Raw genomic sequence first — 22,329 nt, 5'->3', positions numbered from 1 at the left:
TACAGTCAACAGTCAATCCCCTCTATTTGACAGTTTTTCATTTTTAGGTTTACTTCTTCGGTACTTCTACGAGTAGGTTTTCAGCGACTAGCCCCAGACAGATCGTTCAAGGCTTTAATGACCACTAACGGGAAACGGTGCGCATAGACTGCAGAGTCAGCTCTTCTTCAGGCCTTGCTCAAAGCGGATTCCCGGTCACATCTTCCGCGGAAAAAAACCCGGACTCAGTAGGCTCTAACCAACCGTTGCTACTGGCGATCAAGACGACGCTTTCACCTTTCACGCCTCCTAGCCCCGACAGTCGCAAGCCCCGCCTCCAGGGACGCCTGGAAAACTCGGACCACGGAGCAGTGAAGCTGGGGACCCGGAGCAACCGCGGGGCCGAGCTGAGCATGCTCGGAGGGCGGCTGGATAGCGGGAGGAAGCGGCGCGGGCGGCCGGCGCTGCACGCCGCGTCGTTGTTGTGATACAGCCCTCGCCACGTGACTGCGCCGGGCCCGCCTCCAGGCGCACGGTGCCGCCTCCCCGTGACTCAGCACTTTGTGCCTGTTCTGTGCTAGAGGTCACTGCCGGGATGCTGCTTGGGGCAAAGTTTCGGCCCTCCACTCCTGACACTCTCCCATCCCCCACACCCGGCTGCTGCTCCTAAGTGTTGCAGCAGCCATTTCAGACTCATTGGTTTTCGGGCCTCTTGAGTACGGAGGGAAAAAAGTCTATTTCCCTGTGGTCATGCCAGTTCCAATTTTCCCTGAGTCAGCAGCTTCCGATGATAGCCTGGAGCTGACCGCACAAAGATCAAACGAGGAAAGCAGAGGGACGTTTGCCTAAGGGTCTCTAAGGGAGAAATTTGCAGGTTCAGGCCGCTTTGCGGTCACCCGCCCCAGCCCTTACTGCTCTGTTTGGCTTGAACGTCCTCTAGATGGTATCCCGGCCGTCGCAGTAATTTACTCTTCATGGTGCACCTGCTTTATGCCGAGCACTTTGATCTAGAATCCATGGAACAATCCTGGTTGTCGCCATGTTTTATAGATAAGGCAACTGAGATCCAGTAATAGTAACAGGTAGTGGCTACTCAGGGATCTGAACTACAGTGCACTTTCTACTACAACTCATAGTCTGGGTGGAGCTGAAGGCCTCTTTCTGTGAGGCTCCTGTCTTCTTGATGCCACCTCCGCTAAGGCCTCCTCTCCTCTGACATTCCCTTTCCCCCAAAAAACCTCTGTTCTGACGGTGAGGTGTTTAAGATTTTCTTGCTTTGTGTTTTAATTATTGGTAGAAACAACTAGTTGTTTCTCAACTCAAGTGCATACAGTACAAAATGCAAAAGATGCTTGAAGGATTTTTTCCCTACCATCGCATTGTACTTAGAATTTGACTACATTGAAGAAATACCCCAGGGCTTTATCACAGAAGAGCAGTGCCTAAAAGACTGTGGTCTTCACCCTGGCTCAGGGGAGCGTGCCCAGTCCTTCTAAGCAAAGTTGTGTTTGTTATCATCAGGGACACTTCCTTCTTCACCTGAGGTTTCTCTCCCAGCCTAAACATTCTCTGATGTCAATACCACTAAGTTAGTTGAAAAAGTGCAATTTTTTTTTTTTGTATTGTGTAGTATTTCTAACACATGTTGCTGAGATATGTTACTGTCATTCTAAGTCGACAAAACACTGAACCACCATCAACTTGATTTTTAAAGCCAACTTTTAGTTCATATGGATTTTTCAAAAATAAAAATGTGATTATTTTCATATAGTCACAAAAGGTTTGCTCCCTCAAGTGAGGCCTATATTAAGATGAGGAAGCTTGAGTGTAAAGAAGATGGATAGGAGTCAATGGGGTGAGATTAAAGATGTGGGAATGAGAGAGGATGCCTTTAGAAGATCTCTCAGGAGACATGATGGAATCCGGGACACATGTGAAATGGTGAGGTTTTTCATAACAGTATCACGATCTTATCAGATGCTAGGGAAGCAGATAAGGAGGCCAAGATTGATGTGTTGGGACAGGGAAGGTAATAGCTCAGCCTAGTAGATTCACTCTCTTCACTGGAGTATGGTTAAAGAAACACAATTTTTTATTGCAGACATTTCCGAGCAAGCAGAAAAGTACAGAGGACGTAGTGTAATGTACCTATTACTCATCTTCAGGATCACCACATAGCTAATCTCATCTCAGATATTCACCCCCTCCCATTAATTTAAAGCAAATCTCACTGGCATCTGATCTCAGGTAGTTAGCTTTAAGTGACAAATGTAAAAGACAATTTGAGCAATTGGTACTGAGGGATGATCCAGGAAGATGAAAAGGAGAAAGCAATAGGCTAATCCCTTACTGGAAGTCAATTTCCTTCATCCTAAAATTGGAGACAGGTGATGTTATCCAATTGTTTTTATTCCAACTTTTCTAGCTATTGTTCCACATTAGGTGACCTTGCATTTGAAAACAAAACTAAAAAACCCTACTTGTCACATGTGGTATAAACTTTCACAGTGGCTGGCATGGGTAATTATTATTGTCAAAGGAGGCCCACTGTCAAATATGAGTAAGGTCTTTAAGGCATGTATTTATGTTTTTGAAGATTCCTATTTTTTCTTCCCATTGCACTCACCTTTATTCACATAGATGTAAGCTTCATTCTAGATTAGATAACACCAAATAATTGACCTTTGGCACACAGCAATTTGTGGATGATGAAATGTGAAAAAGTGCCAATCATAATTACACCTACGTGGAAAGGCAACTATACTGGATACCAAGCAATTTTGCTTCAATAAGACATGTCCAAAAAGCAAAAACAAAAACAAAGGAATAACATAATTGTACTTCCGGGAGGTATTTTTCACACACGATACCCCCTGCTGCTGCTTATTTTAGTACTTAGTTATTTAATAGTTATTTTGAAGGGAAAAATCAACTCATGGAAAAACTGCCTATCCTACAATGCACGGGAGAGCCCCACACAAAGAACTATTCAACTCAAAATGTCAACAGTGTGAAGGTTGAGAAACCTTGGTCTACATGTATTAGGATTAACTCTAAATATTACATGGGTGCCTTTCTTTAAACATTTGTAACGGGCACCTGGGTGGCTCGGTTGATTAAGCAGCTCAGGTCATGATCTCACGGTTTGTGGGTTCGAGCCCCGCATCGATCGGGCTCTGTAATGACAGAGCGTGGAACCTACTTTCGGATTCTGTGTCTTCTTCTCTCTCTGCCCCTCATCCGCTCACACTCTGTTTCTCAAAAATAAATAAATGTTTATATGTAGCTATTGAATATACCACTAGTCTCCAGTGTGTTGATGGGGCCCATGATAAGAGGGAGTAAGACCACTTCTTTATCTTGTTTCTCTTTTCCTTGTGGCCACTTCCTGATCTAGCCCTGGTCTACTCTCCTAGTCTTAGTTCTTGTCCATGTGAGACCAGTAATATATCAATATTAAATTTTTTTAATGTTTACTTGTGAGAGAGAGAGACAGAAACATGCACATGTGCATGCCCATGAACAGGGAGGTGGCAGAGAGGGAGAGAGAGAGAATCCAAAGCAGGCCTGGTGCTGTCAGAGCAGAGCCCTGTGTGGGGCTTGAACTCACGAACCATGAGATCACGACCTCAGCCGAAGTCAGATGCTCAACCAACAGAGCCACAAAGATGCCCCACCAATATTAATATTAAGCTGCAGAGTTCTTAGTGCCCTGCTTACATTTTTTAAAAATTCAGTTTTAAAGAATAAAAACTCATTAGGTCTTAGAAGCTCTGTTACTACTGGACAGAGAATATGGCATACCAGAAAAGTCTTGGCTTGAGTGTTAGAACTGATTTGGAATCCCAGCTCTGGCCCCTCTAGCTCTGTGACCTTGGGCAAACTCCTGTGCTTGAGTTTCATCATTTGTATAATGGGGGAAAGCGATACTTTGATGAGTGCTTGTAAAGACTGAAAATAACATGCAGAATATCTGACACATATAGTGAGGAGGGGGAGGCTCACTGAATGGTACTTCTGTTTCATCAATTAAGGCAAGGTAGGAATTTTAGGAGACACAACATCACTACGTTCAAGTAGCAGTAAGCTCAGAAAATATCTTCCTGCCACAGATGTTTTCCGCTGTTGCAATGGTAAAAGGTTGCAGTTTCCTGGAAAGACACTCCCCTATTACTCAAAAGCTTAGCACCTGTAAAAGCCAGGGCCACTAAAAACCGTCTCTGGCACTTTAATTTTTAATATTTTGTGATAACAGCCAGTGTTTTCGCTGTAAGAATAGTTTAAGCAAACCTTCACTGGCTCTTCTACCTTCTCCCTCCCCAAATAGACACCTGTACAAAGTAGAGAACAGCTTGCTAGTCAGCAGTCAACTCCGTGGCCTTGGGTAGGAACTTTATGGAACTATGCTTAAGGTTATCAGGCCACAGCTTATATATAAGGGGATGCCAGTAAGTTCACCAAAGACAGAGTTGCTATGAAGCATCACTTGGTGTGGACAGGTCTGCTCTGGCACAGTCCAACGGTCACCTTCAGAGGAGTGTTCAGCCAGGGAGATGGGCACCAGATAAACACGTTGTTTTGCTTATCCTTGATCTAGGGAAGGAAGGGGAACTAGTGATCAGGAAGATTCACATTTATCCCCCCACCCACACCCCCCTGCAAAACAAGGCAGAGCTTCCCAAAAAGCATGGCTTGGAATACTAATGTGCCCTAACTAGCAATGGGATACCAAAATGACTTTCCCTTCAGCCCTTGCAATGGCAAAGCAGGACCTGATTTGGGTGGCCAGAGCCTTCTGGTCTGGTCACATCTCACTGTGGACAGCAACATCCTTTACAGTAAAAACATTCTCAGTTTCAAGGTGTGTAATGTTGTGGAAAAGGTTAGGAAAGATTTCTATGAGGTGTTAGCCCATTTTACAGAGGAGGAAGTGGAGGCTCACAGATTAGGAAGCACACTCAAAGGCTAGCCAGAGACTTGTAAATAACAAGTAAACAGCAGAACTTGGATTTGATTCCAGGTCTCTTTGCCTTCAGAGTCCAAATTCATTCCACTTTCCCTCTCACTGCTGAAAACAAAACTCAATCATATGTATCAACAGTAATACTTAAATTTTGAATAGGCCTTTATGGCTTGTGATGTGCTTTGGCAGAAGAAATGGGGAGTTGAGGGGTAAATGAATGAACATTTCTCTTATACCTATACTGAATCGTTTCCACATACAGGGAACTAATCAGGGTTCACCTTGCCCTCAGCAAGGTCAGGGGCACAGTCCTGTAGTTGAGGGAATGTGTGATGGGGAAATTCACTAGGTTTTCTAAGTTGTAATTAGATTGCAATGGTCAAAACAACAGCTAAAACCTTGAATGTGAGAACGTGTCCTTGGAGATAGTATTATTATTGAAGTTAGAGTTAGGCACTATCTTCTAGTTTTCAAATAACTAAGACAGTTTTTTACAGATGTCTTCTAATACTTAAGAACACAGATGAAATATGTCCATAAACTAGCTGTGAAATTAGTACCAGTGTTGATCTGGGCTACAAAGAACTTTTGGAAGTTTGGACAATATATAAAGTTCTGTGATTATACAACTAAGGCAATTCTCTGCCAGTTGAACTAAATTTGTGTTTATTTAACAAATATGTACTACGTACCCACTCTGCACGGGTCCTGTTCTTGGTGCCGAAGATACTGGGTGAAAGGGAAGAGCAACATTCTGTTTTCATGGAGCTTTCTTTCTAGAGTGAGAAGACGGACAATAAACAAGAATATAAACTCAGTAATTTTAGGTGTCATTATGAAGAAAATAATAAAGAGCACCTATTGTTTTTGTGATGATTTATGTGTGTCAGACTGGTTAGTTCTGCTAATGATTTAGCTATGAGTGCTGTGATTTGTACCCTGAAAAAGACACCAGCCCTGGAGAATTTCCCTTTGCTCAGACTGGGGATAAAATCTCTCAGTTGAAGAATTTTTCCCCCTTTATCTTCAGGTAGGGCATACAGCTTACTTCTTAGATGATTTCAAAATGAGGTAATCAGTGAGGAATGCTATTGAAAGATAGATGCTTTAGTTAACCTTTGATAGTCTCTGGTTTCTGTTATGAATCTACAGACCTTAGAAGCATAATATTTAAAACAGTATGTAAAATCTGAAGGGTTTATGAGAGATTTATAACGGGATTTATTCAGTAAGTCAAAATTGTGTCAAAATGTCAAGGAATATTTGATTTGACGTTAATTAAATTGACTGGACTTGTTACATGATTAGGGTTTTATTTTTTCAAACGTTACTTGGGGATGAAAATGATAATTGATAGCATACCTTTGCTAACATTACACGATACTATTCTGCAGGCAGACCATATTGATAAAAAGTTCCTAGTGCAGATGGTGGAATGCTTTAGTATTTAAAGCTAAAGAGGAAAAGTGCAAATAATCACATTTTTCAGAAATTTGGTACATTTGATAATGTCAGATTTGTAAGATATAAATAATCTAATCCATACTCAGTATATTACATCCAAAGTGGCTTATGAATCCTATTTTTTTCCTTGTAAGAAAACAATATAAATTCTGCTTGAAGGTGGCATCCTCAATAAGAGTTTTCTCTCTTTTATCTATTTAAAATTTTTCTAGATGGGGGGGCACATGGCTGGCTCGGTCAGTAGAGCACCTGACTCTTGATCTCAGGGTTGTAAACTTGAGCCCCATGTTGGATGTAGAAATTACTTAAAAAAATAAAATCTTTAAAAAAAATTCTAGATGTAAAAAAGGAGATTCAACTAAAATATTTTAACTAAAATAATATGACTTGAGGTTTCCAAGTTTTAGTTTTCAAGTTATGGCTAGTTTATACAGTTTTGGCTGTTTTATATTCAGATGATTATATGGTAGTTTGTTTAAAAGGCAAAAACATGCCAACGTAAGCCAGCAAATATTTACTTGAACATTTAAAGTCTGTTACCAGCTCAGTTCAGCTAATGTGTTGTTGCATGATTGATGAAAGCTGGCTTTCTTTTAATTGTACTTAGGACACTGCAGAAATAATAAAAAACAATGGCTATTATGTTTCATTTTCTCTGAGGCTTGTAGTTCATTAATGTCATTAGTATTGCATTCCCGAGTCCCAGGGGAAGGACACAAAAGCTGATGCAGATTATGAGAAGTTACCAGAAAATGGGAGAGAGGAAGAAAGAACAGAGGGAAAAATGAAAGAAAGAAGAAAATGATAATAAGAAGGAAAGGAAAGAAAACAGGAACAGCATGGGTTAGTGTCTTAGATTCCTGATGTACCAGCTCATTATGATTCACTCACTCATTCCTTCAAATATTCATGTGATAGTGATATTACTTTGGGCAGATAAATTAATTTCTTCACCTGCGTTCTGGAAGAAAGAAAGATTAAGAAAAAAAAGTAAGAGGGGGTGCCTGGGTGGCTCATTCGGTTAAACCTCCGACTCTTGATTTCTGCTCAGGTCATGATCTCACAGTCACGGGATGAGCCCTGTGCCGGGCTCTGCGCTGAGCGTGGAGCCTGCTTGGGATTTTCTCTGTCTCCTCTTTCTCTCTGCCTCTCTCCCGCTCATGCTCTCTGTCTCTCTCTCAAAAAATAAATAAATAAACATTAAAAGAAAAAAAAAGTAAGAGAAGAAACTGGTGGAAATGATCATAATTCCAGCCCTGGTTCATCATCATTGTGAGGGTAAACAATATAACATATATGAAAGTGCTTTGAAAAAATTCTCTATAGAAGAATATTCTCTATAGGTACTATTAATAAGAGGCAAAGGCCCATTCACCATCTAAAACTGTGTTGGAGGTTTTGCAAGTGGCCTTCCAGATGGACTCAGGCCCCAAAGTACAGACAGTAAGGTGGACATCTTTTATCTTGTGAGAAAAGCGTGCAGAGTGTCCAATATTCAAGCTGAGTGTATGAGGGTATGGTAGGAACAGAACAATGTCTCTTCAATGGCCTATGGTAAAATAAAATTAAAAAAAAAAACAACACACTATAGCTTTACATATTTAAGATATGATACCTTATTGTTTGGGAAGAAAGTGGGTAGATGATTCACTCTACAAAACAGGAAAAGATCAAGGCAGCTGATTCATCCAACTCAAGGCCGGGATCAGATAATTATGGAGGCTGCATTCCACTGACGGAGGCCATAGTGTGGGTCAGTCACTATGTGCACACTCTTAAGTGTCCTTAATTGTAACATTTAATTGTAACAATATGAGGTGGGCGACAGTATCTCCAGTTGAAAAATTTGAGGATTTAAGCCTACTTGTAAAGTGACATAGCTAGTAAATGGCAGAATCTAAATTCAAATCCAGGTGTTCACCACCTTGCTTCTCCCTTTCAGTTCTCTAGGCATCCCTCTGCCACCTGCTCTTCCCCAATTCTGTAGGAGAACAGAGGTCCCAGGCCCAGGGACCTCCTGCAAAGTCAGCTGTTGGTTCTGAGGACACTGAGGTCAGGGACCTTTCTTTCCCCAGCCCTTCCCCATTTTCTGTAGCATTTCTGGAGAGTGTGGGCATTTCCTCCTCATTTCTTGTGGTGATGGCATCCATCTGGTTGCTTCAGTTTCTGCATCAGTTTCCTGCTTCTCAGTGATGGTCTAGTTCCGGTAGTCAGGGACTACTTTGTGGGGATTAACAGAGGAGCTGGGAAGGGTGGGGGTTCACTAAAAAGAGGCAGGTAAAGTAGTAAAGTAAGGGTACTGAGGAAATATGAATAGATCTAATGAATATTCATTAAGTGCCTACTAGGTGCCAGGTATGGTGCTAGGTGCTTGAACAAAAAGGTGAGCAAAAGGCATGGTAGTTCCTTCACAGTTTACAGCCATGCTGGGTAGGAAGAGACTGGTGTTAAATAAGGAGCCATATGAATTAATGCATAATTTAAAATTATTATGCTTTATGACAGTAAAAGAGTGTCATGACAGAGAATAAGGGGAGGAGGACATAGTTTAGATGGGACAGGGGGTGGCTGTTTCAGGAAAGGCCTCTCTGGGAAAGTGACATTTAAAACAACATGTTTATCAACTGAATACTGAAATACTTGTATTGTTGAGGATTTCAGAGTAATAAAATTATTAACCTCTGATGAAAGTTACAGGTAATAGTAGGGAATACTTTTACTTTTATTACACACACAAACTTTTCCTACAGCTTTTATTTATTTATTTTTATTTATTTATTTTAAATGTTTATTTATTTTTGAGAGAGAGCACAAGTGCGGGCGGGGCAGAGAGAGAAAGAAGGGAGACACTGAACCTGAAGCAGGCTCCAGGCTCTGAGCCGTCAGCACAGAGCCTGATTCGAGGCTTCAACTCCGAAACTCCGGATCAGCAAGGTCATGACCTAGGCTGAAGTCGGACACTTAACCAACTGAGCCATCCAGGTACAGTCTACAACTTTTAAAAGTAAATTGCAGCTGGCGGCAAGTATTTCTACTATGACGTAATTATACATTTTCACAAACTATTATTGTCTTTGTATCTCCTGGAGTAAACCATAATAATCACCATTTTTACAGATAAAATAACTATTGTGTTGTGAAGGGATTTCTTTTTTCCTCATATCCCCCAAGTAATCAAAGTTCACTCCTTTCTATACACGTAACAGAAATTCTTTTCTCTCCATTTAATAGGTCTGTTTTAATATTAACATTCTACAATTTGTGGGCTACCTCTCATTTTTAAGTCTTAGGTAAGCACATAGTGATTTGTGCCCAGTGTAATGTTACTTAAATACTTATTTAGGATACACCTACATTTTCATAGAGAATAAAGTGATGAAATTTTAGCAACCTTTAATGGTGACCAAATAAAACACTTTGAAAGCTTTTAGAAAGTATATAATAAAATATGTATTTTCCCCCTTTTTGGGATATAAATTATTCGCCTTGTTTTCTATTGAAAGTTACTGCTTAAATAGCTTACGTTAAAAAAAAAAGTTATCTTAGTTAGTGGGAAAGACTATTAATCAAAATCTTTTACAATCCATCCTTACCTCTACGCAACGACTTTGTGCAAAACCATACATGTTTATTTCAAAATGTAAAAGTAATGTTTGTAAAGAATCTCACCATCATCAAAGCATTAAAAGCATTTACTTGCTGAGTAACAGGAAAGTTTGTTAAATAGTATAAATAACAAATTTCCTCAGTTCTGATTCTTATTTTTTATAATTTATGATTTCTGAGTTCAAGATTTATTTTATAATCATTTGAAACAGGGTGCTGTCGAAAAAACCACCAGACGCTGAACAGAAGCGAGGCAAGATTTTATTCACGGCCAGGCCAAACCTGACCTCCTGATCTTAAGGAGAAAAGTGCAGAGAAGGGCCCTGAACAAAGGTAGCAGTGAGCTTATATGGATTTTAGCAAGTCAGAATACGTCATTATTTAGTTAACCAATTACAATTTACAACATTTCATGGTAGCCAATTATATTGTGACATAAAGACGTTAGTTTTGGTGGGAACCTATCAATTTAAAGGTCTTTGTCCTAAGAGGGTTTAAAATGACCAATCATAGTTAGACACCTGAGATGCTGTAGGGCAGTGAGTACGTGACTTTTTACATGTTGGTCTTGCCTAGCCCAGATCTTGGTAGAAGGGGTGGGGGAGCGTTTTGCATCCTAAGTTATCTGTTTAGTAAGCAGGCGAGGTCACAGAAGTGAGATAGGGCAGTTAGTAATTTCCGATAACCCTAATAGGGAACTACATAAGCTTTTGTCTCAATTATTCATGAAAGGTGTGTTTAAGCCGAACTTATATACAATAAGCTTTCTGATATCTTATAGGTTGACCTATTACACATTGTATATGATCGATGTTATAGGTAGGGTTAAAAAAGTATTTTTCCAAGAAAAAAAGAAAACTTATTTAAATCGATGGCGCAACTTACAACTAATGGCATCTTAGAACTGGCAAAATATAGTGTGAGATACATACTGATGTCAAAAAGCAAGTCTTGACTTCACCCATCTGGATTATATACAAAATGAAATACCATTCAATTTTAATACCCAACTTACCACAGTTCTTCTGCTGCATGAATGTCAGAACATGGCAAACTGGAATCAACTGTTGCCACTGGAACAGACTGCTTCTACTGGAAGAAAGGAGGGCTGGTGTGCTGGTAATGTTTCCCTTTTAAATTTTTCGGTTCTTTAAAACCTGGCTAGCTATTCCTTAATTATGTTAAATCCTCTCTGTCAACAATAGCTGTGTGTTTCTGCCTCTTGCCTGGACTCCAACTGATACACATCATTTCCTATCCTTCTGGCTTCTCTCCACCACTGTGTTGTTAGTATCTAGAGTTTGAGTTCTACATTATTAAACAAACTATATATATATATATATATATATATATATATATATATATATATATATTTGTATTTTTAAATCTTTCTCTGTTTATTTTTGAATAAAAAATGGGGACCTGCATTTCATCTATTTCAGACAAAAAAATTTTTTTGACAACTTTTTCAGTTAACAACTTTCTCACTGTATCACTGGCATATGACAAACTATACATATTTAAAGTGTACATTTTGATAAGTTTTAGTATATGCATACAGTTGTGAAATCACCACTATAATGAAGATAATGAACATATTTATCACCTCCAAAAGTTTTCTTTTGCTCTTTTGTAATCATGCTCTCACACCCTTCCCTGCCTTTCTTCCCCATCTCTAGGCAACCACTGATCTGCTTCTTATCACTACAGATAAGTTACACTTTCTAGAATTTTATATAAATGGGTCAAACAGTATGTACTCTTTTATTTTGTCTTGTTTATCATTATTAGTTTGTAGCTTGTTCATGTTATTGTATGTATCAATAGTTCATTCCTTTGTATTGCTGACTAGTATTCCATTATATGAATGTGCCGCAATTTACTTATCCATTTACCTGTTAATGGACATTTAGATTGTTTCCAGTTTGGGCTATTGCCAGTAAATTTGCTAGGAACGTTCAGGTACAAGTCTTTGTTGTTGTTATTTATAAAGAGCAATGTTTTTTAAGTTTATTTGTTTTTTAGAGAGAGTGAGAGTGGGCATGGGGGTGCGTGCACATCAGTGAGGAAGGGGCAGAGAAAGAGGAGGCAGAGAATCCCAAGCAAGCTCCTGGCTGTCACAGCAGAGCCTGATGTGGGGCTGGAACTCACAAACCACAAGATCATGACCTGAACCAAAGTCAAGAGTCCAATGCTTCACCGACTGAGCCACCCAGGCGCCCCTCAGGTACAAGTCTTTGAATGAACGTAAACTTTCTTTTTCCTTGGACAATGTGTTGGAGTGGAATGGCTGGTTAGATGGTAGGTTTATGTTTAACTTCTTAAGAAACAGCCAAGCTAGTTCTCAAAGTTGTTGAACCACTTCACAACCCAATCAGAAGCATAGGGGAGTTCTAGTTCCTCTAAATTCTTGGCAACACTTCGTATGGTTAGTGTTTGGAGGTATTTCATTATGGTTTTAATTTGCATTTCCCTAATAACTAATTGTGTTGAGCGTCTTTTTCATGTGCTTATTTGCCATCCATATATATTCTTTGGTGAAGTGTCTGCTCAAGATAGACCATATTTGGAGCCATAAGACAAGTCTCCATAAATTTAAAAGGATTCAAGTCATACAAAGTGCGTTTTCAGGCCACAGTGGAATTAAATTTGAAATCAGTAACAGAATGATATCTGGAAAACCCTTAAATATTTGGATCCAGTGTTGCTGTTAAAAAATCTGATGCCTGTCTGATTTTTGTAACTTTGTAGGAGATATGCTCTTTTTGTCTGGAAGTTTTCAGAATTTTCTCTTTCTCTTTCATGAGCTTAAATTTTCCAAGACCGTATCTGAGTTCTTACTTTTTCTTATTGGGCACTCAATTCTTTGCATTTGAGTTCTTTCTTCTCCCTTTAATTCAGGGATATTTATTTTTATTATTTCCTTTAACATTTTTCCCTCCCTTTATTTTTTTCTCCTTTTGGATTCCTATTTTCCATATGTCAGCTTGTCTACTTTTATCTCTATATTTATTTCTATAATTATCTCTTATCCCATTTTTTGTCTGCCTTCTGGGAGATTACCTCAGTCTGCTCTTGCAATTTTACAATTTATTCTGTGGCTATGTTCAGCTTGCTATTTATTCCATCTACTATTCTTTCTTTCAAGATATATATATGTACTTTTCACTTGGATCTCTTTGTGACTTTTTCTTGCTTCATATTACCAATATCTTTTTTTTTAAAATGTTTATTTATTTATTTTGAGAGAGAATGCAAGCAGGCAGAGGCAGAGAGAGGGAGACAGAGAATCTGAAATCTGAAGCAGCCTCCAGGCTCTGGGCTGTCAGTGCAGAACATGATGCGGGGCTCAAACCTACGAACTACAAGATCAGGACATAAGCCGAAGTTGGATGCTTAACAGACTGAGGCACCTAGGTGCCCCTTTATTACCAATATCTTTTTCTTAACTTTGGTTGTGCTTATTTTACATTCTTACTCTGCTTGTTCCAGTTTTTCTGCTTGATACGATATACGTTGTTCAGTTTGCGGTTTTTCGCTCTGTAGTGGTTCTAACCTCAGGTATTTCAGGCTGTGAGCTGTATTACCAAGGCTCAGGCCTTAGTTTAGGCTCTTTTGTGATTTTGAGTGGTTAGAAGATGAGCCCCAAGGCACAAAGCCCTGGACACCAGAACTGTGATTAACCACTCATCTGTTCTCCTTCAACAAGCATTCCTCTGGCCAGAATCCTCCTCTAAAGTATTAAAAGGGAGAAGACAATGATCTCACATGTGATCTACTATCCCTTAGGCAGGCTTGCTGAGGATGTGTGAGGAGTGAGTGAGCGCTCAGGGCACTGGTCAGCCTCTCCCGCACCCCTTACCCTTACGAGGGCTATTGTTGCTGCCTTCTGACTCAAGGCGGTCCTGAGATAGGCAGGGATCCAAAGGATCAGAGAAAGGCAGAGCAGAATGTGGCCGGGCTCTCTTTACCTGATACTCCACCTCTGCATGTGTCTTCACCCAAGGTTTATGATGGACTTTAGTCTCCCCAGGGATTTCTTAGTTTTTAAGATCAATACATTCCTGTCTCTTCTGTCGTTTCCCCAGAGCTAATTCCCTGTGGCCTGCGCCTGGTAAACATCTTGTCTGTATTTCATGGGTTGTCACTGGGGGATAGGTTCCTGAGAGATTTTGAATTTTGCTATAAGGAAATTAATCTTGGGATGCCGGTGGCTCAATTGGTTAAGTATCCAGCTCTTGGTTGCAGCTCAGGTCATGATCTCACAGTTCGTGGGTTTGAACCCCACATCGGCTTCGCACTGGCAGTGAGGAGCCTACTTGGGATTCTCTCCTTCTCTCTGCCCCTCCCCCCCCCATACACACTCTCTCTCTCTCTCTCTCTCAAAATAAATAAATAAACTTACACAAAAAAGAAAATTAATCTGGTAGCAAAGTGAAAAAAAAGGAGGAAGCAAACAATTACTAGTATAGGTAAGCAGTAATGAGGTTTGAATTGACAGTTTGTATGTTGAAATGAAAAGACATTTTTTTCTGTGTAAGTGATTTGTCAGTTGAGCCCAAACTTGAAGAAGCTGCTGTTTCATTTTATTTATTTATTTATTTATTTATTTATTTATTTATTTATTTGAGTGAATTGCAAACTAAGCCCTGGGAGAAATTCAAGATGTTACAGTGAAAAAGGAAGCTAAGTGAGACCAGATTGGAGAGCAAATTGTTATTATTTAAAACTTATGGACCACCCTGGATATGCTAAGTTTTATTTAAGAAAATACTGAAACACGATCCCTTCCGTTTAACAACTAACATTTTCAGGAAACGTATACCACATTTCTATGTGTGTTTTACTGCACCCACTGCCAATATTTAAACTTGTTTAATTTGAGGAATTTCCTCTTCTTAGTTTTCTTTCCCTCAATTTTTTTTTGAGAGTTGTTCCCTTCCTTTTTTTTTTTCCATAAAAATTGAGACTATGAACAGATGTCATTGTATATGTTCATATTCTTGGGTTGAAAGTTAGCAATTAAGACACTATCTTTATGCTATGATTCTTCATAAAGCAGGCTAGATGGAGAACTTTTTACCTCCTTGCAACTTTTCAGTGTGTTTGGCCTTCCACTCAATAGTAAAAAATGGTCTATTTTTATTTTAGATGAAAAGAAAAGAAATTAGTTTGAATAGCAGCATGAAAAATTTATGTTAATGATAAACATGAAAAATGTTCAGTTTTAAGTCAGACAAACAATTTTTTGTTTTGTTTTTGTTTTTGTTTTTGGACTATCAAACTGCCCCAGAATTATATATAAAAAGATCTTGGCAGTAAGAAGTCTCATAAAATGCTGATGAGAACGTAACTGCCGACCATACTTATACACATAGCTATAACTGCCTCTGTGTAGCAGGAGAGCCCCACCCCCACCCCATCCCATATACCAGTGCCTCTTAAACTTCAGCATGCATCAGAATCACCCAGACAGCTTGTTAAAACATGGATTGCTGGACCCCACCCCAGAATTCTGATTCAGTAAGTCTAGGGTGATGCCTGAGAACTTGCATTTTTAACAAGTTCCTAGGTTACAGTGACACCTATAGTCCAGGACCAACTTCAAGAACCACTGCCATCTATTAGCTCAATCCTGGCTGTAATGTAGCTGGAGATATTTAAAAGAACACTGTTGCCAGGGGCCGTGGCTGGCTCAGTCGGTAGAGCAGGTGACTCTTGGTCTTGGGGTTGAGAGTTTGAGCCCCTCATTGGGTGTAGAGATTACCTAAAAATAAAATCTTAACAAACAACAAGAAAAGGAATACTACTGCCAAAAAATACCAGTGTTGAGGTCTACTCTCAGGGATTTTGATTTAATTGGTTGGGAGTGGGGCCTGGACATCTATGTTTTATAAAAGTTCTTCGGGAGATTCTAAGGCACCCTTAGCATTGAGAAGCACTGCCACATACTCATTCTCCAACCAGCATCCAGAGGAACTCATATAGCTGCTGTTCTACTTCCATTCAAGCCTTTAACCTTAAGGTTTTATAAAGGTATTTTCATTTAAATTGTTTTGCTCATTGGTTCTGGTCACCAGCAAAACCCAAGTCATTATTGACCTTCTCCCTTACTCTTACTAGTTCAGCTGTGAATTCTCTCTTCTGGTTCAATCTCCCCTTTCTCTTCTCTCCTCTCCTCCATCTCTCTCATTTTCCTGTTGTTTCCTCTAGTGTTCTTCACTAACAATTTCATCTATGCTCTCAGGCTTTCTACCATTGTTTCCCTTGGTCTCCTTGCCTACCTGTAGACTGACTTGTTTCTGAAGACAGTACTTCCCTGCAGCCCTTTCAAATGCAGGCTGCTAGCTTTCCCACATTCCCTGGGTGTTGGAATCTGGACACCAGTTTGCAGTCTTTTTCCCATTTCACTGCAGCTTCCAGACATTTACTCCTCAACCCTTATGTAAATTTCTTGTGCCTTTGAGGTTAATGCTATCTGGCTATGCCATCTGCCTCTTACATTGCTGTCCACCAACCTCCTTGTCTCTCTATTCATTCACTAAAGTTTGGGCACCTGGCTCTCAGCCTTTGCTTCAACCCTACGCCCTGCCATCACCCTAGGAGACGTCTGCATCCACGTGGATGACCATCTGGCACTCTGGCATCTTCAGTCTTTGGTCTCCTCATTTTCCATGAGCTTTTCCTTGACCCTATCTTCCCATCCAATGTATGCTTTGGGCCTTTGCCATCATGAAGAGCTCACCATCTGTGAATTACTGTCTTCCATCATTCCAGCCCATAGTCAACCACCTAACATCATAATCATAAGAAGCTTATCCAGAATAGGATTTAATTCCCTCTTTTTAGAGGAAGGCCTTGCACGTGGGTACACAACTGGGCACATGTTGCTGATAAAGCGGCAAATAAAATCTTACATTATTTAAAATCTTATATGCAATAAAATTGATGAACTTGTGTACCTAGTATGTGAAATAATGAAATTCAGAAGCCTATTTCAATGAACTTAAATTCTTTTTTTTTTTTTTTAATATTTATTTATTTTGACAGAGAGAGAGAGAGAGCAGGGAAGGGGCAGAGAGAGAGAAACCCAAGCAGGTTCTGCACTGTCAGCACAGAGCCCGATGTAAGGCTCCATCCCACAAACCATAAGATCATGACCCGAACCAAAATCAAGAGTCAGATGCTTAACTGACTGAGCCACCCAGGCACCCCTCAGATTCTCTTTTTTTTAGGAAAAAGTAACCTATTATAAAAGGAGACTCTCTTTGGGGCTTTCTACACAGAAACCTGAAATGGGTAATATATGGCCCTAGGCATCCTAAATTGCCTTACCCAGATACCTCAAAGTTTTACCCCTGACATTTTATCCTTAAGCTAGAGATAGGTAACATTATTATTATGTTTTTCTCAGATATTTAGGTTTTACAGTGAAAAAGTTTCAGATGCCTTTTAAAAAGGTTATGGGCCTTATACAAGGAATCAGCTTTCTATCAAAGCATGATTCACAACATGATTCTGCGATATGTATTAAGAATATTACAAATATTTATACCCTTGGACATTTAAAAAATTATTTTATTTTATTTTTTTAAGTTTATTTATTTATTTTGAGAGAGAGAGAGAGAGAGAACAAGCAAGTACAAGCAGGGGAGGGGCAGAGAGAGAGGAAGAGAGAGAATCCCAAGCAAGCTCCGTGCTGTCAGCACAGAGCCAGACACAGGGCTTGAACTCACTAACCATGAAATCATGACCTGAGCTGAAATCAAGAGTCAGATGCTCAGTCTATTGACTGAACCACCCAGGCACCCCATACCCTTGGACATTTTTATGGGCAGAGGGAACACAGGATAGGGAGGCAGGGACCCATGCGGGCGGGTCCCTTCTATTTATTTCATTCCTTCAGTAAGGGATGTGTGGAAAGGGAGATTGCTTCCCATCTTTTCATCAGGCATAAAACAATGCACAGTGATCTTGAAATTCAGTTCTCTCCAGAGCTATCATTCTCGGTTGGGAGGAAGTTCAGGGATGTTGCAAGGAGACATGTTGACTTATTTATCTACGAACACACTTTGGACTATTTTTTAGTATCTCTGTGTCACTGGCTCATGGTGTTTTGTTTTCCTACTTTTTATGTGTGCATAAGGTCTGGATAGTTTGGCTGGCGATGATGGGAAATGAGAGTAGCCTGAAGGGAATGGGTAAGGCACAGCTGATAATTATTTGATAGAGACAGGCATACTCTGGCCCAGGTACAGATATTGGGTGCACAGAAAGATAGCAGATACAGTGGGACAGTGAAAACAGCAGAAGACCAGAAATCAGAAAATTCAGAGTAAGGATTTTTTGACTTAATAGCCTTGTGACTTGAGACCGTTTGCTTAGTTTTTCTGAGCCCCGATTTCCTTACCTGTAAAATGGGGATTGGAGTGTCTCTTTTCCTTTCCTCACAGGGTCGTTGTGAGGATGAAATAAATCACTTAATGTGTGTGAAAGTGCTTTCACAATAGTAAAGTACTACAGAATAAAGGTAAGGTGTTCTTGGAGGATGGGGCGTGGTACTCTCCTGAGCTCAGAGGCGAATTTGAAGATAAGTAGATAAACTGACTTGCGAAATCTGTGAGGCTGACATGTTAGCAATGATCGATTGTAAACTTACAAAAACGGTTGATGGACGCCTGGGTGGCTCAGTCAGTTAAGTGTCCGACTCTAGATTTCGACTTAGGTCATGATCTCACGGTTTGTGAGTTGCAGTCCTGGATCAGGCTCTCCACTGACAGTGTGGAGCCTGCTTGGGACTCTCTCTCTCTCCCCCTCTCTCTCTCTGCCCCTCCCCAGCTCACTCTCTCTCTCTCTCTTTCTCAAAGTAAGCAAATAAAAACTTTAAAAAAATGGTCAAGATAAGTTGTAGTTTGGGGAATTATAAAATGATTGAGTGAAGATGAAAAAAATATCAGAAATTTAGTATATTAAGAAGTACCTCTAATTTTGAAAATATGCTGCATAGTTAAGCTACATCAAATGTTTTACTATGCAAATAAAAACACATATAAGCCCTTTCATAAGACCTTTTTCTTTTAGAATAATGATTTCCCGGTTTAAAAATATTCCCTAGATCCTAGTTAGATGTAGGAATGGTTTAGGTGTTCTACTTTACTTACCAAGAATAATCTTTTATAATTTACTTAAAACAATCAAACAAACAATAATCAAGCAAAAAGCAAAAGTCGATTCCAAAATCCTCAATCATAATCACATTTTTCTGGCAAAGGTATGGATGTTCCTCCTAAGGAACATATCTCCTAAGTTTTTTTTTTTTTTTTTTTTTAATGTTTATTTATTTTTGGGAGAAAGAGAGAGAGGGAGAGAGAGGAGACATAGAATCAGAAGCAGGCTCCAGGCTCTGAGTTGTCAGCACAGAGCCCAATGCGGGGCTTGAACCCACAAACTATGATATCATTTACCTGAGCTGAATTCAGACGCTCAACGGACTGAGCCACCCAGGCCCCCCCTCATATCTTCCAAGTTTTGACTTCAGTTAGTCCTTTATCCCTCACATCCTGGGCTTCATAAACCCCATCGCTTGTTTTATGCACACCAGTTCTCAAATTGGGTTCCCTTCCATCATCTCCAAAACCATCTTCTTAACCTATGCTTGTTAACCTATGCTCGTTAACCTTCTGCCTGGGTAACTTCCAGAACCTTCAGTGCAATGTTCTGTGGTCATACTTTGGCGTTGTTTCAAAGCAGTGCAAAATTATTTATTGAATCTTTACTGCTTTCTACTCCTTTGCCTTTTCTTTAAGCTAAACCAGTCCTTTTGCCTGTATGTCCACCAAATAGAATGTTTTGTTCATTTTAGGTTTTTAGTACATGTTGAATCCAAGTGAATAGTTTTGTTTATCAAACTTGCAGTGTAAGCTGGACACTATTTGAGCAAACACAAATGTATGTATCCCTGTTTATTATATAAAACATGAGTTTAGAGTTTTCGATTTGAAACCACCATATGGGATGGTGAAAAGCATAACACACTCCCTTCTTCCCGGGAAGCAGTTCTTGGGAACTGTAGAGGTTGTCCAGGATCCCAGCAGAGAAGTTCGACTGGTTAGAGGTGACAGTGGAGCTGTGAAGTGGATGAATTTGGCCAAAGGAGCATATGATTGAGAAAGAAAGGAGTCATTTTCTAAAGGGAAAAATGGCAGTTGGGCAAGCTTGGAGGAAGGAGAATGGGAGAGCTGAAACGTGAAAGAATTCAAAAATATTTGTAAGAATGTAAAGTCCATGAGGACAGGGATATTTTTGTCTGTGTTGTCCATGGTTGTATCTATTTCTAGCACCCAGAATAGCACCAGACATGAAACAGACACTCAATAAACATTCGCTAAATGAGTAAGTATATGAGGAATAGATATCCGTGTGTAAAAGATGTCAGAGAGTGTGAAAAAGGTCAGGGCTAAAACAAAGTCGCACAAACGTCATGGCAAATGCTAGATAATGGGAGATTGAGAAATAGAAACTGAATCTGTTTTTTTGCAAAGCTTGTTGGTTCCTCATCTCCCAAATTCCCCTCAAAATGATCAAATGAATATGTGAATAGGGTGACTCCAAGTCAGCCCTGTCCACATGACAGAAATAGCAAGTAATTTTTACTGGATCCTATATGGATGGGTGGTTCTTCATTAGAAGCCCAAGAGTGGAAGTACTCTTGTTCTGAAACCATGACATCTTTGGAATGCAAATGGAAAAGGCTAGTAGTTTCCCTTTAAGGGGGACAGGCAATGAGGTAGGCAGTGAGTCCATTAGTGGCACATTCTTTGGCCTCTCTCCTGTTCTGCATGTCGTATGAAAGCCTGAAATCACTATTCAGGCTCCATCCAGAGACCACACTCTGTAGGTCATCCCTCCCAGTCTATTAGAAGGCTGTACTGATGTGGGAAACAAAGGCAAATGAAAAACTGAATTTCCTTTCTGCCTACAGTGCATTGACAAGTCCTTGGGACAGGCAGAGTGACATTCCTTTGGAAGCTCAGCTGCCTTGATGATGACCCTTTGCTAAGGGCAAAAGGGAATCTTAGGTTAACATTATCCCAACCTTCAAGATGGTGTAAGTCTACTTTAACATATAAAATTCCTTTGGAAACTTCCTTTATCTCTACCCCCAAAGATATATGTCAGCAATCATCCTCCAAGCATATGGCCCCCTGATATACATCTGAAGAGTCTCTTGACTAAGGTTTTACTAGACAGTTATAAATGACCTTTTCCTAACAATAGCTAGCCCCCTCAAGGCCCTGGAAACCATGTTTCTAAAATTCTTTAGTGACTTATGCTGTCTCTAATCCCCTCCCAATCTGAGGTATATAATCAGTCACTCATCACAACCTCGGTGCAACTCTTTCTGCCGATGGATCCTGTCCCTGTGCTTTAACAAAACCATCTTTTTGCACCATAAATGTCTCAAGAATTCTTCCTTGGCTGTTGGTTCTGAACCCCAACACTTCAATCCACATCATTTGGCATCCTAACATGGGGTTAAGACTTCTCATCTGGACTCTGAGCCTCGGTACAAACTTGATGAGTATTTTCTCTTCTCTTCCTTTACTTTCATTTCATTTCAGGGACTTTTCAGGGAGTATGGTCTTATTGGAACAATATTTTCTTTCCTTTTTCTTTTCTTGTCTTGTCTTTTCTTTTCTTTTGTCAATGTTTATTTATTTTGAGAGTGCATGGGACAAGGGCAGAGAGCAAGGGAGGGAAAGAGAATCCCAAGCAGGCTCCACAGTATCAGCACAGAGCCCAGTGGAGGACTTGAACTCATGAACTGTGAGATCTTGACCCAAGATCTGAAATCAAGAGTCAGACATTTAACTAACTGAGCCACCCAGGTGCCCCAGTCTTATTGGAACACTTTCATGTCGATTGCTCGGGCTGCAATCCTCTAGCTTGTGGCTATTCTACAGGGAGGGGAAAGCCTGCCTTTTGGCTGGAAGTTAGTACCATGGCCAGAATGGAAAAAAGACCCAGAAACTTGATGCCCTCTTTTTATTCCTGTCCTTGCACAAAGTTGTCTGTCTTGGGCATAGGACAGCCACCTAAATAACCAGGACAATTGCTAATCTTAAGACTCCTATGTGAGGTTTCTTCTTCATTGGTCTAATATGATGCCTTCCACATCCCTGGTCTAGCAGCTTCTGGCCAACAGACTTCCACTGGGAGTGGCCAGAACCCGATTGAATTAAAGCCCAACCAGGGACCATTTCCTAGAGATGTTAGCTATAAAAACTATATGTGTTGGAATGTCATTTAGACTATGA

General features: G+C 40.1%; 1 long non-coding RNA gene across 2 annotated transcripts; it reads right to left on the bottom strand.

Moving 5' to 3' along the window:
• Positions 1-2,048: 2,048 nt before the first annotated feature.
• Positions 2,049-11,366, bottom strand: LOC109271768 (uncharacterized). Of its 2 annotated transcripts, XR_008422992.1 has the most exons (4): positions 11,028-11,366; positions 7,276-7,367; positions 5,635-5,718; positions 2,049-4,572 (listed from the first exon to the last, which is right to left on the bottom strand). It is a non-coding gene; the product is annotated as an uncharacterized LOC109271768 (long non-coding RNA). The 2 variants fall into 2 exon arrangements; XR_002082105.2 differs by lacking the exon at positions 11,028-11,366 and having other exon boundaries at positions 7,276-7,597.
• Positions 11,367-22,329: the final 10,963 nt, after the last annotated feature.

Source organism: Panthera pardus, unplaced genomic scaffold (assembly GCF_024362965.1).
Source record: "Panthera pardus isolate Hobbes unplaced genomic scaffold, ASM2436296v1 HiC_scaffold_17, whole genome shotgun sequence".
Lineage (NCBI taxonomy): Eukaryota > Metazoa > Chordata > Mammalia > Carnivora > Felidae > Panthera > Panthera pardus.
Note: the sequence above shows the minus strand (reverse complement) of the source record. Positions and strands in the feature narration are given on the sequence as shown.